Source organism: Antechinus flavipes, chromosome 3, assembly GCF_016432865.1.
Source record: "Antechinus flavipes isolate AdamAnt ecotype Samford, QLD, Australia chromosome 3, AdamAnt_v2, whole genome shotgun sequence".
In the NCBI taxonomy this organism is placed as follows: Eukaryota; Metazoa; Chordata; class Mammalia; order Dasyuromorphia; family Dasyuridae; genus Antechinus; species Antechinus flavipes.
The window spans coordinates 537914746-537930501 of record NC_067400.1 but is presented as its reverse complement, the minus strand read 5'-3'; the positions used below and the strand labels follow the sequence as shown (position 1 = coordinate 537930501).

The 15756-nt window shown below is 37.1% G+C and overlaps 1 protein-coding gene across 1 annotated transcript in view; it reads right to left on the bottom strand.

The window, feature by feature from the left end:
- TYR (tyrosinase) overlaps window positions 1-15756 on the bottom strand; it is a 173786-nt gene that overhangs the window by 17341 nt on the left and 140689 nt on the right. The window lies entirely within an intron of this gene.

The following is a 15756-nucleotide window of genomic DNA, read 5'->3' as shown; positions in this document are numbered from 1 at the left end:
GTCTTGGTTTCAGTGGAGAAGTGGAGGAGAGCCTGCCACCAAGGTGATGTGAGATGGGATGAATGAATGCAGTTGTGAGTCCCCGCTTATGTGTTCCACACTGAGTACAAACGAATCATTATATCACTAGGAAACCATTATTTGTTGTAGGATTAAATCAATGCTAAATTAGATTTAACCATTGTCTCCTCAATTCCACTTAGTACCTTGTTTCAAGTTCTGGCCCATAACATCTCCTTGTAGCATTAAATCAATCATACTGAACCATGCTAAGTTAGATAACTATTGTCTCTATCAATTCCACTGACTTAGTACCTTGTAAGAATCCTTTAGTTCAAGTTCAGAGTTCTGGCCCATAACACTTTTACATACAACTGCTCTCCCTGCCTGCCCTTTTTCCTCCAAGGAAGCTTAGATAGCATGGAGTATGAGGAAAGTATCAAAGTTATGGTTCCTCTCAGAAAGTAAATTGAGTCAAGAAGGAAGGAGCTGGGCTGGTTTGGAGTGGGCTGGTTTATTACTTTGCAGCTGGAAGCTTCACTTGTCCTGTTATGCCACAGTTCTCTTTAACTATCCTGACTCAGTTTCCCTGTCTCAGTTTCCTTAACTGTTCTGTCTCTGACCCAGTAAAACTAAGGATTATTCGCTCTTGGGTTATAAATTAGCAAGATAAAAGAGTAGATCTCCTGACTCTTTTATGGATTTACAATATCCCTTAAAATATTCCAAGATAACCCACGATATCTTTACTTCATTGTCTCTGGATTTTTTAGAGTTTTATGGCTTCCCCTCCCTGATAAAAACTTTCCCTCCCTTTCTCTTCTTTGTCTCCAAAAAGGTATTTAAGAAGTTGGGGGTTCCTTCATTCATGGCTGGAGAATGGCGTCTGGTAGCTATATGCTGGACGCTGGATTCTTTGGGTCCTCCAGCCCTGGGACCAATATGGATTCCTTGGTCCCAGTATACTTATCTCTGTCTGACTGGATAATCTGAGATGAGAGTCCTGTCCAGTCAATCTTACTCTCCCATTAATAAAAATATTAAAACTCTCTAATCTCACTCCTGCCTCAGTTTCTCCGGCATTACAGTCCCTTTGCGAATTGGTGAGGAGGGATGGTTAGACTGCAAACTGGAGATGCATCTTCATGGGAAAAATTCATTAGGTACTCATTTTCACCACTTGGCATACCTTCTGGAACTAATTAAAGATGAGTAGCAAAGTACCATCATAATTATGAGAGAATACTCCTCTCTCAGAGTATTGAGGTTCAAAAAGAGACTCCAAAACGTTGAGCTTGCAGATTGGTGTTGCAAGGTATCTTAAAAGAATTTGCAGGCTTGAACCCATCTCCAAGTCAAGGGGCAGCGTTTTTTGTAGTTATAAGGGCAATTGAAGTAGGCTAAGTTCCAAAAGAATTTAGCATAGAACCAGTAGCAAGAAGATAAATTTATAGCAAAAAGAGAGATGAGGTGCTTCATGTAACTGATATGCTAATTTTATGGCTTAGAGGTAGAATTGAGGAGTGGTCTTAGAGGCGGAGTTAAAGAGTGGTTTGGTATGCACCTCATTATTGTTTTAGAAACTTTATTATTACTGACCACCTCATTATTGTCTCAGAGACTTTGTTATTACTGACCAACAGATTGTTGTCTGACAGCCAGCATTGTTTGTAAAACTAGACATAGCCACGGCCCATGCCTTCAGTATTACTGCCACATTTTCCCCAGAAGCTTCCCCTCATCAAGGGGAAAACAGAAGGACCAATTACATGTGCTTGTTATGCCACAGTTCTCTTTAACTGACCTGACTCAGTTTCCCTGTACGAGTTTCCCTTGTCTCAGTTTCCTTAACTGTTCTGTCTCAATCTCTTTAGTTGTAAATCCCCCTCTGAAAACTAAGGATTATTCGCCCTCAGGTTATAAATTAGCAAGGTAAACAAGAGAATAGATTCCTGATTGTTTTGTATCCCTTTAAATATTCCAAGATAAGCCAAGATATCTTTACTTCTTTGTATTCAGACATCCTGTTTTCCTGATTTTTTTTAGAGTTTTATGGCTTCCCTTTCCTGATAGAAACTTTCCCTCCCTTTCTCTTCTTTGTCTCCAAAAAGGTATTTAAGAGGTTGGGGTTCTTCCATTCATGGCTGGAGTATGGCAGCTGGCTGTTGTATGCTGGACTCCTCCAGCCCTGGGACTAATATGGATTCCTTGGTCCCAGTATACTTATCTCTGTCTGACTGGATAATCTGAGACAAGAGTCCTGTCCAGTCAATCTTACTCTCCCATTAATAAAATATTAAAAACTCTCTAATCTCTCTCCTGCCTCAGTTTCTCTGGCATTACATGCTCTTCTGACTTCTCCAGACAGTGTTGTGCCACAATTCCCTTTTATTGTCCTGCCTCAGTTTCCCTAAATTATTCTGCCTCAGTTTCCCTGAATTGTTCTGCCTTAATCCTCCTGGTTTACACTCCCTCCCTCCTCTCCGATCATTAGGACTGATATAACTTAGGGCTAGTTACTCTAAGGTTACAAATTATAAATGTGTAAACTCAGGATAAGGGGGAGTTCAGGCTTCCTGGCTCCTAACTCCTCCTAAGTCATCAAGAATTTATGGTCCTACCCCCCACCCTATCAGAACTGGATTGATGGAAGCTGCCTGTAGATTCCTGCTTACCAGAGTTTGGACTCCGACCTCCCCTGTCTTTGTTTAGCTACCTGAGCTTGGATATATATATGTCATTGATAACTCACATTTGCTGCTGGATGCTTTGGATATCAGCCCTGGGGGCAACATGTGCCCAGCACAATCTCTCCCTTTCAGAAATTCAAATAAAATATAAAAACTCTCTAATCTTTATCTTGCCTCAGTTTCTCCAGTATTACAACAGGAATTAGTCTCCCTTGTGTGAAGGATGTAGAAGATCCTTACCCAAAATGACTACTCAGATATCATTCAGTAGAAGGCAGAAAAGTTGTTTATTAAAAATCTCCAGAGAATGAGGCAACCCATTGGGAGATAAGAAAGAGAAAGCTCACAGTAGGAGGGCTAAAGAAATAGTAGATACATAGCTTTTATACAAGAAATTACATCACAAGTAAGAGAGCTATTGAGAAGGGGAAGAGGAGGCATCTAATTGGTAGTTGCTATCCAGAGAGATTGGAATGGAAGGTTTCTGTTTCCCCAAATCTCCTGATTTCTAGGAAACAGAAAATCAGGCCTTCAGGCTTAATCAAGCAGATAGTGATCAAACTAATAGACTAAATATCGACAAATGTCAAATACTGATAAATGTTATCAGCTCAGGTTAAGTAAATATGGTTAAAGTTGGCCAAGGCTCAAGTAAATATGAGCCTGCACATATTATACAGGTCATAGGGGAAACACAGAAATAATGAAAATAAAATACAGAAAAAGAATTCATACATTTCTGTAAGTTCTTCACCTTATCTCTCTCTATTCCATACATTTGGAAAGTGATGGCAAAATTCCAAAGATATCTATCAATGCCTCCAACTTTCATTTAGGTAACACATATGGACAAATACAACCTACTCGAGTAGCACAATTTACCTCATATTCCTATATAGGATAATCTTCATTCTTTGCAAATTAGCTTGATCATATTAATCTGGATACATTCTAGTTTCTTTAAAGGCTAGGACTAATTTTTTTTTTTTCCTACATGTTCCAATATGTATCTTTATGTTTTCTCTTCAGTCATTATCTTGTACCTTTAATAAAAATGTATATTTGATTTTCTCCTTAACAAGATTAACTAGATGGCAGATTACTTAACCTTCCAAATCTTTAACCATCTCTTTAAAACCACAAATTGCAAAGAAGGAACTGACCTGAAATTTAGAGGTAGTTTCTTCATGCAGACTTCCCAACTCCTAGAATATCCATTTTCCCCCCCTTCTATTATGTAGAAGTAGGATGGGATCTATCAAGAGGAACTGGGTTCTCCCTTATAAAAAGTCTTCAAACAAAAGTAAGACCAGTTTCTGGAAGATCACTCCCCCTACAGGCAGAGACCATATTTTATCCTTTGTATTGTTCATTGTGCCAAGCACAGCCTGTTGTCTGACTGTAAATGAATGAATAAATTTTTTCCATTTTAGATTCATAAGGAAATCAGTCTCTCTGAGTTCCCCAGCAGAATATACTCGCTTTAAGGAATGATTTGCAAAGTCCCTCACACTCCTGGGTCATCTATAAATCTTCATCATATGGTGAAATAATCTCTAGATTTCAATCAAAAGATCTAGAAGTTCGAATTTTAGCTCTGCTACTTAATATTTCAGGAGGCAATTTATTTTGCCACTCAAAATTAAAGCAGCCTAAGGAAATTGGAGTGCTATGGTTGATGAGACCCTGTCTATTGTTTTGGACCAAGAGAAACTGTTTGCCTGAGGCAGAAGGCTTGGATTGATATCAGTTTAGTTCCTTGGTCCCATCCTCTAAAGATAATCCAGTCAGAAATCCAAGTTATATCAAGACCCTGAGGCAAAAATTTCCCTATAAAACAATTTATGGCCAGTGGCTTTGCTACTATCTTCCTTTGGGTCAGCCAGCCACTGAACTCTGTTTTGTGATGTCTTTCTCCTTAACTCCTCTCCTCCATGCCACATGATGTCTCACCTAACTCCATTATGCTTTCCTACTCTACTTCTCTTTACATCTAACTCTTTTAGAGTCTAAATCCCTTTCAGGATTTATCCTGCGAAGATGGCGGAGAGGAGGCTCACAGTTGCATAAGCTCCGTGCTTTCTCTCACTATCCACTTCATTACAAGCCTCTGAATCAATGCTTGACTGAAAAAAACCCACAAATAGTTACCAAGAGAAGCCATCCTTGAGATCCGCCAAGAAAGGTCTGTCTTTACTGGAGGGCTGGGGCGGTTTTAGATCGGGCGCAGGCTGAGGGCAGCGGCAGTGAGAGCACGGGAGCAGAGCTGAGAGGGGGTGGGGAGTGATCGTAGCCGTCTCTGTGGGGAGAGCTTCGCTACAGGTTTGGAACCTGCAGCAAGTCAACAGCCCAGCAGAGAAGCTAAAAACACCGGGCTGAAGAATACAACCGCAAACAGCTGAAGTCTCTCAGGACCTGGCCGCTCCCCCCCTCCCCCCCCTCAGTGACTCAGCACGCTTTGGGATCTCAGAGCGCAGGCGCAGCACAGTCCTGCTAGTGCCTCACTGCTGCTCCCTGCAGTCTGTAGAGGAAGCTCGATAACACACCCAGCCCCCCCACCAAAGAAAGACTCCAGTTTTTTCTGTTTTTCTTTGGTAGTTTGTCTCTGATTAATAGACAGAATGAGCAAGAAGCTGAAGAGGACTTTAACCCTTGACAGCTTCTATACAGATAGAGAGCAGACTCTAAATCCTGAGGAGACTAAAAACAGGCAGTCCCCAGGTGATTCCCCAAAGGAGGAGATCGTCTGTTCCTCAGCACAGATGAACCTCATAGAAGTGATTAAAAAGGCTCTCACAAGGGAGCTAGAAGAAAAATGGGAAAAGAGCCTGGAGAAGTCAGTTAAAGAGAGAGTGGATAAAGAAGTAAAATCCTTGAAAAATAGGATTAGTGAACTGGAAACAGAAAACAGCTCTCTAAAAAACAAAATTGGCGAAATGGAAAAAAATTCCACAGAACAAAAGAACTCAATTGGACAATTAGAAAAAGATTTTAAAAAAGTGAGTGAAGAGAATACTTCACTGAAAATCAGAATTGAACAAGTGGAATTGAATGACTCGAGGAGACAAGAAGAATCAGTCAAGCAAATCCAAAAAAATCAAACAATGGAGAAAAATGTGAAATACCTTCTGGGGAAGACAACAGACCTGGAAAACAGATCCAGGAGAGACAATCTGAGAATCATTGGACTCCCAGAAAAACATGATGAAAAAAAGAGCCTGGACACTGTCTTCCAGGAAATTATCAAAGAGAACTGCCCAGAAGTCATAGGAACAGAGGAAAAAATAAACATTGAAAGGATTCATCGATCACCCACTGAAAGGGATCCTAAAATCAAAACACCAAGGAATATAGTGGCCAAATGCCAGAACCCTCAGATGAAAGAAAAAATATTGCAAGCGGCTAGAAAAACCCAATTCAAGTATCAAGGAGCCACAATAAGGATCACCCAGGATCTGGCAGCATCCACATTAAAAGATCGAAGGGCCTGGAATATGATATTCCGAAAGGCTAAGGAACTTGGTATGCAACCAAAAATAACTTACCCAGCGAGAATGAGCATCTTTTTCCAGGGAAGAAGATGGACATTCAACGAAGTAAGCGAATTTCATCTATTTCTGATGAAAAAACCAGAACTTAACAAAAAGTTTGATCTACAAATATAGAACTCAAGAGAAATCTAAAAAGGTAAAGATTAATCTTGGGAACTATATTTTGACTATATAGATGTATAAAGAATACATGTATACCTTGTTCTAGAAATTGATGTGGAAAGGACATTGTACCAGAAAAAGGGTAAAGTGGGGGTAGTACATCTCATGAAGAGGCATAGGAAACCTATTATATCTGAGAGAAAGAATGGAGGGGGATGAATATAGTGGGTATCTTACTGCCTTCAGAATTGGCTTTAAGTGAAAAATCTTAAGACATATTCAATCTATGGTGAAACTTCTCCCATCTCATTGAAAAGTGAGAAGGGAAAAGTGGAAAGGGAAGGAATAAGCTAAGCGGAAGGGAATACGGGAACTGGGAGGGAAAGGGGTAAGATAGGGGGAGGAACTCTAAGGCGGGGGGAGGGACACTAAAAAGGAGGGCTGTGAGAAGCAAGGGTGCTCACAAGCTTAATACTTGGAAGGGGGGAAAGGGGAAAGAAGGGAGGAAAGCATAAACCGGGGTTAACAAGATGGCAAGTAATACAGAATTGGTCATTCTAACCATAAACGTGAACGGGGTAAACTCCCCCATAAAGAGGAAGCGGTTAGCAGAATGGATTAAAAGCCAGAATCCTACAATATGTTGTTTACAGGAAACACACCTGAAGCGGGAGATACATGCAGGTTAAAGGTAAAAGGTTGGAGCAAAATCTACTATGCTTCAGGTGAAGTCAAAAAAGCAGGGGTAGCCATCCTGATCTCAGATCAAGCTAAAGCAAAAATTGACCTAATTAAAAGAGATAAGGAAGGACACTATATCTTGCTAAAGGGTAGCATGGATAATGAAGCACTATCTATATTAAACATATATGCACCAAGTGGGGTAGCATCTAAATTCTTAAAAGAGAAACTAAGAGAGCTGCAAGAAGAAATAGACAGTAAAACTATAATAGTGGGAGATCTTAACCTTGCACTCTCAGAATTAGATAAATCAAACCAGAAAATAAATAAGAAAGAAGTCAAAGAGGTAAACAGAATACTAGAAAAGCTAGATATGATAGATCTCTGGAGAAAATGTAATGGAGACAGAAAGGAATACACTTTCTTTTCAGCAGTTCATGGAACCTATACAAAAATTGACCATATATTAGGACATAAAAACCTCAAACTCAAATGTAGTAAGGCAGAAATAGTAAATGCATCCTTTTCAGACCACGATGCAATGAAAATTACATTCAACAAAAAAGCAGGGGGAAGTAGACCAAAAAATAATTGGAAACTAAATAATCTCATACTAAAGAATGATTGGGTAAAACAGCAAATCATAGACATAATTAATAACTTCACCCAAGAAAACGATAATAATGAGACATCATACCAAAATGTATGGGATGCAGCCAAAGCGGTAATAAGGGGAAATTTCATATCTCTAGAGGCCTATTTGTATAAAATAGAGAAAGAGAAGGTCAATGAATTGGGTTTGCAATTAAAAATGCTAGAAAAGGAACAAATTAAAAACCCCCAGTCAAACACTAAACTTGAAATTCTAAAAGTAAAAGGTGAGATCAATAAAATTGAAAGTAAAAAAACTATTGAATTGATTAATAAAACTAAGAGTTGGTTCTATGAAAAAACCAACAAAATAGACAAACCCTTAGTAAATCTGATTAAAAAAAGGAAAGAGGAAAATCAAATTGTTAGTCTTAAAAATGAAAAGGGAGAACTCACCACTAACGAAGAGGAAATTAGAGCAATAATTAGGAGTTACTTTGCCCAACTTTATGCCAATAAATTCGACAACTTAAATGAAATAGAAAAATACCTCCAAAAATACAGCTTGCCCAAACTAACAGAGGAAGAAGTAAATATCCTAAACAGTCCCATCTCAGAAAAAGAAATAGAACAAACTATCAATCAACTCCCTAAGAAAAAATCCCCAGGACCAGATGGATTTACATGTGAATTCTACCAAACATTTAAAGAACAATTAACTCCAATGTTATATAAACTATTTGAAAAAATAGGGATTGAAGGAGTCCTACCAAACTCCTTTTATGACACAGATATGGTACTGATACCTAAACCAGGTAGGCTGAAAACAGAGAAAGAAAATTATAGACCAATCTCCCTAATGAATATTGATGCTAAAATCTTAAATAAAATATTAGCAAAAAGATTACAGAAAATTGTCACCAGGATAATACACTATGACCAAGTAGGATTTATACCAGGAATGCAGGGCTGGTTCAATATTAGGAAAACTATTAGCATAATTGACTATATCAATAACCAAACAAACAAAAACCACATGATCATCTCAATAGATGCAGAAAAAGCATTTGATAAAATCCAACATCCATTCCTAATAAAAACACTTGAGAGCATAGGAATAAATGGACTTTTCCTTAAAATAGTCAGGAGCATATATTTAAAACCATCAGTAAGCATCATATGCAATGGGGAAAAACTGGAACCTTTCCCAGTAAGATCTGGAGTGAAGCAAGGTTGCCCACTATCACCATTATTATTTAATATCGTATTAGAAACACTAGCCTCGGCAATAAGAGTCGAGAAAGATATAAAAGGAATTAGAGTAGGCAATGAGGAAACCAAACTATCACTCTTTGCAGATGATATGATGGTATACCTAGAGAACCCCAGAGATTCTACCAAAAAGCTATTGGAAATAATTCATAATTTTAGCAAAGTAGCTGGCTACAAAATAAATCCCCATAAATCCTCAGCATTTTTATACATCACCAACAAAACCCAACAGCAAGAGATACAAAGAGAAATTCCATTCAGAATAACTGTTGATACCATAAAATATTTGGGAATCTATCTACCAAAGGAAAGTCAGGAATTATATGAGCAAAATTATAAAAAAGTCTCCACACAAATAAAGTCAGACTTAAATAATTGGAAAAATATTAAGTGCTCTTGGATCGGCCGAGCGAACATAATAAAGATGACAATACTCCCTAAACTAATCTATTTATTTAGTGCTATACCAATCAGACTTCCAAGAAAATATTTTATTGATCTAGAAAAAATAACAACAAAATTCATATGGAACAATAAAAAGTCGAGAATCTCAAGGGAATTAATGAAAAAAAAATCAAATGAAGGTGGCCTAGCTGTACCTGATCTAAAATTATATTATAAAGCAGCAGTCACCAAAACCATTTGGTATTGGCTAAGAAATAGATTAGTGGATCAGTGGAAAAGGCTAGGCTCACAAGACAGAATAGTCAATTATAGCAATCTAGTGTTTGACAAACCCAAAGCCCCTAACTTCTGGGAAAAGAATTCATTATTTGATAAAAACTGCTGGGATAATTGGAAATTAGTATGGCAGAAATTAGGCATGGACCCACACTTAACACCATATACCAAGATAAGATCAAAATGGGTCTATGACCTAGGCATAAAGAACGAGACTATAAATAAATTAGAGGAACATAGAATAGTTTATCTCTCAGACTTGTGGAGGAGAAAGAAATTTGTGACCAAAGATGAACTAGAGACCATTACTGATCACAGAATAGAAAATTTCGATTACATCAAATTAAAAAGCTTTTGTACAAATAAAACTAATGCAAACAAGATTAGAAGGGAAGCAACAAACTGGGAAAACATTTTCACAGTTAAAGGTTCTGATAAAGGCCTCATTTCCAAAATATATAGAGAACTGACTCAAATTTATAAGAAATCAAGCCATTCTCCAATTGATAAATGGTCAAAGGATATGAACAGACAATTTTCAGAGGATGAGATTGAAACTATTACCACTCATATGAAAGAGTGTTCCAAATCATTATTGATCAGAGAAATGCAAATTAAGACAACTCTGAGATACCACTACACACCTGTCAGATTGGCTAAGATGACAGGAAAAAATAATGATGAATGTTGGAGGGGATGCGGGAAAACTGGGACACTAATGCATTGTTGGTGGAGTTGTGAACGAATCCAACCATTCTGGAGAGCAATCTGGAATTATGCCCAAAAAATTATCAAAATGTGCATATCCTTTGATCCAGCAGTGTTTCTATTGGGCTTATACCCCAAAGAGATACTAAAAAAGGGAAAGGGACCTGTATGTGCCAAAATGTTTGTAGCAGCCCTGTTTGTAGTGGCTAGAAACTGGAAAATGAATGGATGCCCATCAATTGGAGAATGGCTGGGTAAATTGTGGTATATGAATGTTATGGAATATTATTGTTCTGTAAGAAATGACCAGCAGGATGAATACAGAGAGGCTTGGAGAGACCTACATGAACTGATGCTAAGTGAAATGAGCAGAACCAGGAGATCATTATACACTTCGACAACGATATTGTATGAGGACATATTTTGATGGAAGTGGATTTCTTTGACAAAGAGACCTGAGTTTCAATTGATAAATGACGGACAAAAGCAGCTACACCCAAAGAAAGAACACTGGGAAACGAATGTGAACTATCTGCATTTTTGTTTTTCTTCCCGGATTATTTATACCTTCTGAATCCAATTCTCCCTACGCAACAAGAGAACTGTTCGGTTCTGCAAACATATATGTATCTAGGATATACTGCAACATATCCAACATATAAAGGACTGCTTGCCATCTAGGGGAAGGGGTGGAGGGAGGGAGGGGAAAAAAAAATCGGAACAGAAATGAGTGTCAATATAATGTAATTATTAAATAAAAAATTAAAAAAAAAAAAAAAAAAAAAAAAGGATTTATCCTGCCAGCTAAGGGCATGTCCCCCAATCTCATGGGGTGCTCCCTTTCTTGGGTAATCATGAGTACCACACTCTATTGTATTTATTCATTTTGTCTGTAACCTATTCCCCTAGATAAATCTGCCTTTTGCCAAAGAGAATGTCATTGGGAATTCTTCACATGATTGAACCCCAATTGTAATGCCAGAGAAACTGAGCAAGATAGAAATTAGAGAATATTTAATAATTTATTAAATGGGAGAGATTTACTGGGACCAAATGAATCTATGGTTTGGTCCCAGGGCTGAATGAGACTATAGTCTCAAAGAATCCAGCAGTGAATGTCAGATACAAGATTCTTTTATAGGGTAACAAGAACAATGACATAATGGGGAAGGTATCTGGATAGAGATGACCTAATTGGGGGGGGGGAGGAAGCTAGGATGACATAATGGGAGGTACTGGAGAGGGTCCTAATATTCTAATGATATCTAAAAGGGATAAAGACCTTTAGCCCATCAAACATTAAGAGGAAATAATTACAGCTTGAGGTCTAAGATATAGGACCTTTATCCTATCAAACATCAAGAGGGAATGATTATAACCTGAGGCAGAGTAACTGAATAGGACAATTAGGGAAACTGGGTCAGGGCATTAAAAGATACTGTGGCACAACACAACTTTGCATGTCTGCCATCATTTAGGGACAAACCCCAAATCATAGATCACATCATGGTGTGTTGGATTTATGGAATGCAGTCTGAATCTTTCCATACAGAACCACCAGAATGATGGCGTAAAAGAAGTGTTATCCTAAAGTATACTGGGGTTATGGACCTATGTTGCAGGTTGTCTCACCTTAGAATTTCTCCAAATCAAAAAGAAAAGATTTTGTTAAGATCTAAGAGTGGGCTAAATGCATAAGAATTTTTAGCAAAGAAAAGAGGTTTTTTAGCACTTAACAAGGGAAAGATTCCATTAGCAGAGAAGCCATTAAATTATGGTGTGTGGGGGATGATGCCATTGACTAGTGAGCTAAATTCCTAAAGAAGCTTAGCAGGGCTTTACAATATAAAAAGTTTTTTAGAGGGAAACTAGAACCTCTGAGTTGACTTCATAACTTGGTTTTCTGACTGGATATAGTAATAGTGGGGTTATGATGATTTTTGTCTAAACTAAGAATTCAACTAAACATTCTACCAAAGATCTCCACCTGAGGCAGGGCTGTAATAAAGCCCACTTGAAAAACAAAAGGCCTAATTGATCAGTGCTCCTTCCTGATTGCCTCAGGGAGTAGCTAGGCTTCCAGATTGTTTATAGTAATTTAGACTTTTCTGTTTACTCTCTTCTAGCTACCAAAGACCTCATCTTTGGAGTGAGTTGGATTATGTCTCCAAGGTCCTTAACATCCTTATATTCTATATGGATCAAAATCAATCAATTTCTATGATCTTCATATATAACTAGTTTTTCCTTAATTTTCTTTCCACATTCCATCCCTAAATTTTGGGGAACTAGCCCAACTAATAAACAATTCCTTTCTCCTTCCTTTCTCCTTCATCAACAATTTGATGAACAAATTCATCAACCTCATGACTCCTGTGTATATTCTCCCCATACAAAGTGATTACTGACATTCACTTACATATCTCTGTTAATTGTGCTCCCCAGCAATTCCATAAGACTGACAGTCCATTAGGAGGCTTTTTTTTTTTAAACTTCTCACTCTCTCAAAACTGGTTTAGATTTCAGAAATCTTAAATTCTAGCTGTTGCTCTGTTTTCCATCCCTGTGTAAATCACTAGCCTTCTTCATCTTGTTGTGCCACAATTCCCTTTTGATGTCCTGATCTAGTTTCCCTAATTGTCCTATTTAGTTATTCTGCCTCAGGTTATAACCTTTCCCTCTTAATGTTTGATGAGATAAAGGTGTACCTCAGTTGCTTTGCCCCTAAAATCCCAGGCTATAATCATTCCCTCTTAAATGGTTGATGAGATAAAGGTTTTATATCTTTAGGTTATAATCATTGCTTCTTAATGTTTAACAGGATAAAGGTTTATCCATTTTCGATGTCATTAGAATATCAGTAACCTCTCCAGTACCTCCCTCCATTGTGTCACCCTAGGTGCCTTCCCCCATTAGGCTATCCCCATCCAGGTGCCTCCCCCATTATGTCATTGTTCTTGTTATCCTATAAAAGAGTCTTGCTGTCTAATGTTCAATGCTGGATTCTTTGAGGCGATAGTCTCATCCAGCCCTGGGACCAAGATCCAATTGGTCCCAGTATATCTCTCCATTTAATAAAATATTAAATTGGTCTCTAATCTTTGTCTTGCTCAGTTTCTCAGGCATTACAAACTCAGTTTCTCCATCTCTAAAAAGTAAGATTACCATGTCTACCTCCTGCACATGATGGTGGAGAGGATAAAATAAGATGAAATGCCAGTGAATTTTGAAAATTTAAAAGCACAATATAAAATCTTTATTATTATACTCTTCAAAATTTAATTTAAAAAGAACTTCTTTAAGAAACTTTCTTGGATTTATTTAGGTTTTGTCTTCCAATTAATGTTTTCAGTTTTGGATGCCACATTTTAGGAAATACATCAACAAGTTGGATACTATCTAGAAGAGAACAATAATAATATCAAGAACCCCTAACTCAATCCATATAAGGACTAGTTATTTGAACTGGGATTGTTTTCCCTGGAGGAAAGAAGTACTTGAGAAATTGTTACCTGGAAGATGAATTACTATTGTCCTGCTTAGCCCCAGGTTGAATTATCATAAGCAATGAATAGGACATACAAAGAGGCAGATTTAAGGTTTGTTTGTTTGTTTGTTTTTGGTGCAGCAACACTTCACATCTTATTGACAATATGGATTTAATCAAGTTACTTAACATCTTAATGCTTTAAGCAACTCTTTTAAGACTATAAAGGACAAAGAGGTGCAGAATTACATCATTTGAGGAGGTTTCCATATTCAGGAATTCCCAAATAAAAGACACTTTGTGGATTCCCCACATTAGAGATTTTCATGGAAAGACTTGGATTACTTGCTAAGGATGTAGAGAAAAATCTCAGTGGACTAAATTCTGAAGTCTATTTCATCTTTGAAATTCTGCTTAGATGATCCTCTACTCCTGTTCTGTATCTCTATAACTCAAGACAAGTTGAATAGCAACAAATAAAGTCAATAGACATTTATTTAAAGTTTAATATATGCTAGGTATTTTGCTAAGTACTAGGATAAAAATAGGAAAAAAAACCCAAAAAACAAAAAACAACTTCCTGCCCATGAAGAACTTGTATTCCAATGAGAGAGACAAGAAGGAAAGAAAGAAATAATCACTTATTAAGTGCCTAATATGTGCCAGATACTGTTTTAAGGACTTTATAAATACTATTTCATTTAATAATCACAACAACCCTAGGAGATAGGTACTTTTATTATCCTCATTTTACAGGTCAGGAAAATGAGGAAATAAGGGTGAAAGGGATAGAGAGTTGGTCCCAGAGTCAGGAAGAAATCAATTAAAATTCATTCTCAAACACTTTCTAGGCAAAGTAATTTAATATCCATCTTCAATTCCAAAATGGGGATAATAACAACATTTACAACACAGGATTGTTATGAGGATCAAATGAGATAATATTTGGAATTCGGTACAGAGCCTAGCACATATTAGGTACTATCTAAATGCTTATTCCAAGTTCATTGATTTGCTTGGTTCATACAGCTAGTGATTGAATTGAATTTGAATTGAAGTTTTCCTGACTCCAGGCACAACATTTTAACCACTAATTAACAAATTCAAACAAATACTTATGTATGTAGAAGACCTCTGTTCATCATAAAGTGGCTTGTATTGATGGAAGTTTTAATTATATGAATTTGAACATCATTTCTTAAATTGTTATATATATATATATATATATATATATATATATATATATATATATATATATATATATATATATATATATCAGATACCTCTTGTGTTTGGTTATTAATCTGATTTTTATTTAAAGAACACTTATAACTGACATGGTCCCTTCTCAAAATGTCTCAGGGTACAATGAAAAGAATCTTGGATTAGGAGTGAAGATGATTAGGTTCTGGGAGAAAATAGTTACCAACTAGGTCTCTGACTATGGGCAAAATTGTTTTCTTTCTTGAGCCTCCATTTTTTTCCACCTATCTAAGTGGGTTGGATTGATGATTTCTAGGGCTCTAGCTTTGGTATCTTTTATTCTATGTCTTTAAATGACAATAACTCTCAGTCTTCTCAAGTTACCCTGTTAGAAGGCAACTAGTTTGCTCCATGGATAGAACACCAAACAAGTCACTTGACCTTTGTTTTTCTTAATCAACTAGAGAAGGAAATCTCAAACCATGCCAATATCCTTGCCAAGAAAACTCCATATGGGATTATTAAAAAATCAGACATAACTAAATAACAACAATGATAAATTTAGAAAGTGACTTAGAAATGTTTTTTCATATAACAAATACACTAAAGGTCTAGGTACAAGTTGTATCTTGTCAGTGGAGAAAAAATTATTGGGAGGGTCCAAATGAGACAGTCTGCCAAAAAATTAAAGTCCTTTACCCAGGGAGGCCAAGAACATCAATTCATAGCATCTAGAGATTTAATGGATGAAAACATTAATGTGCTCATCCATCTAATCAACCTTCTAAAA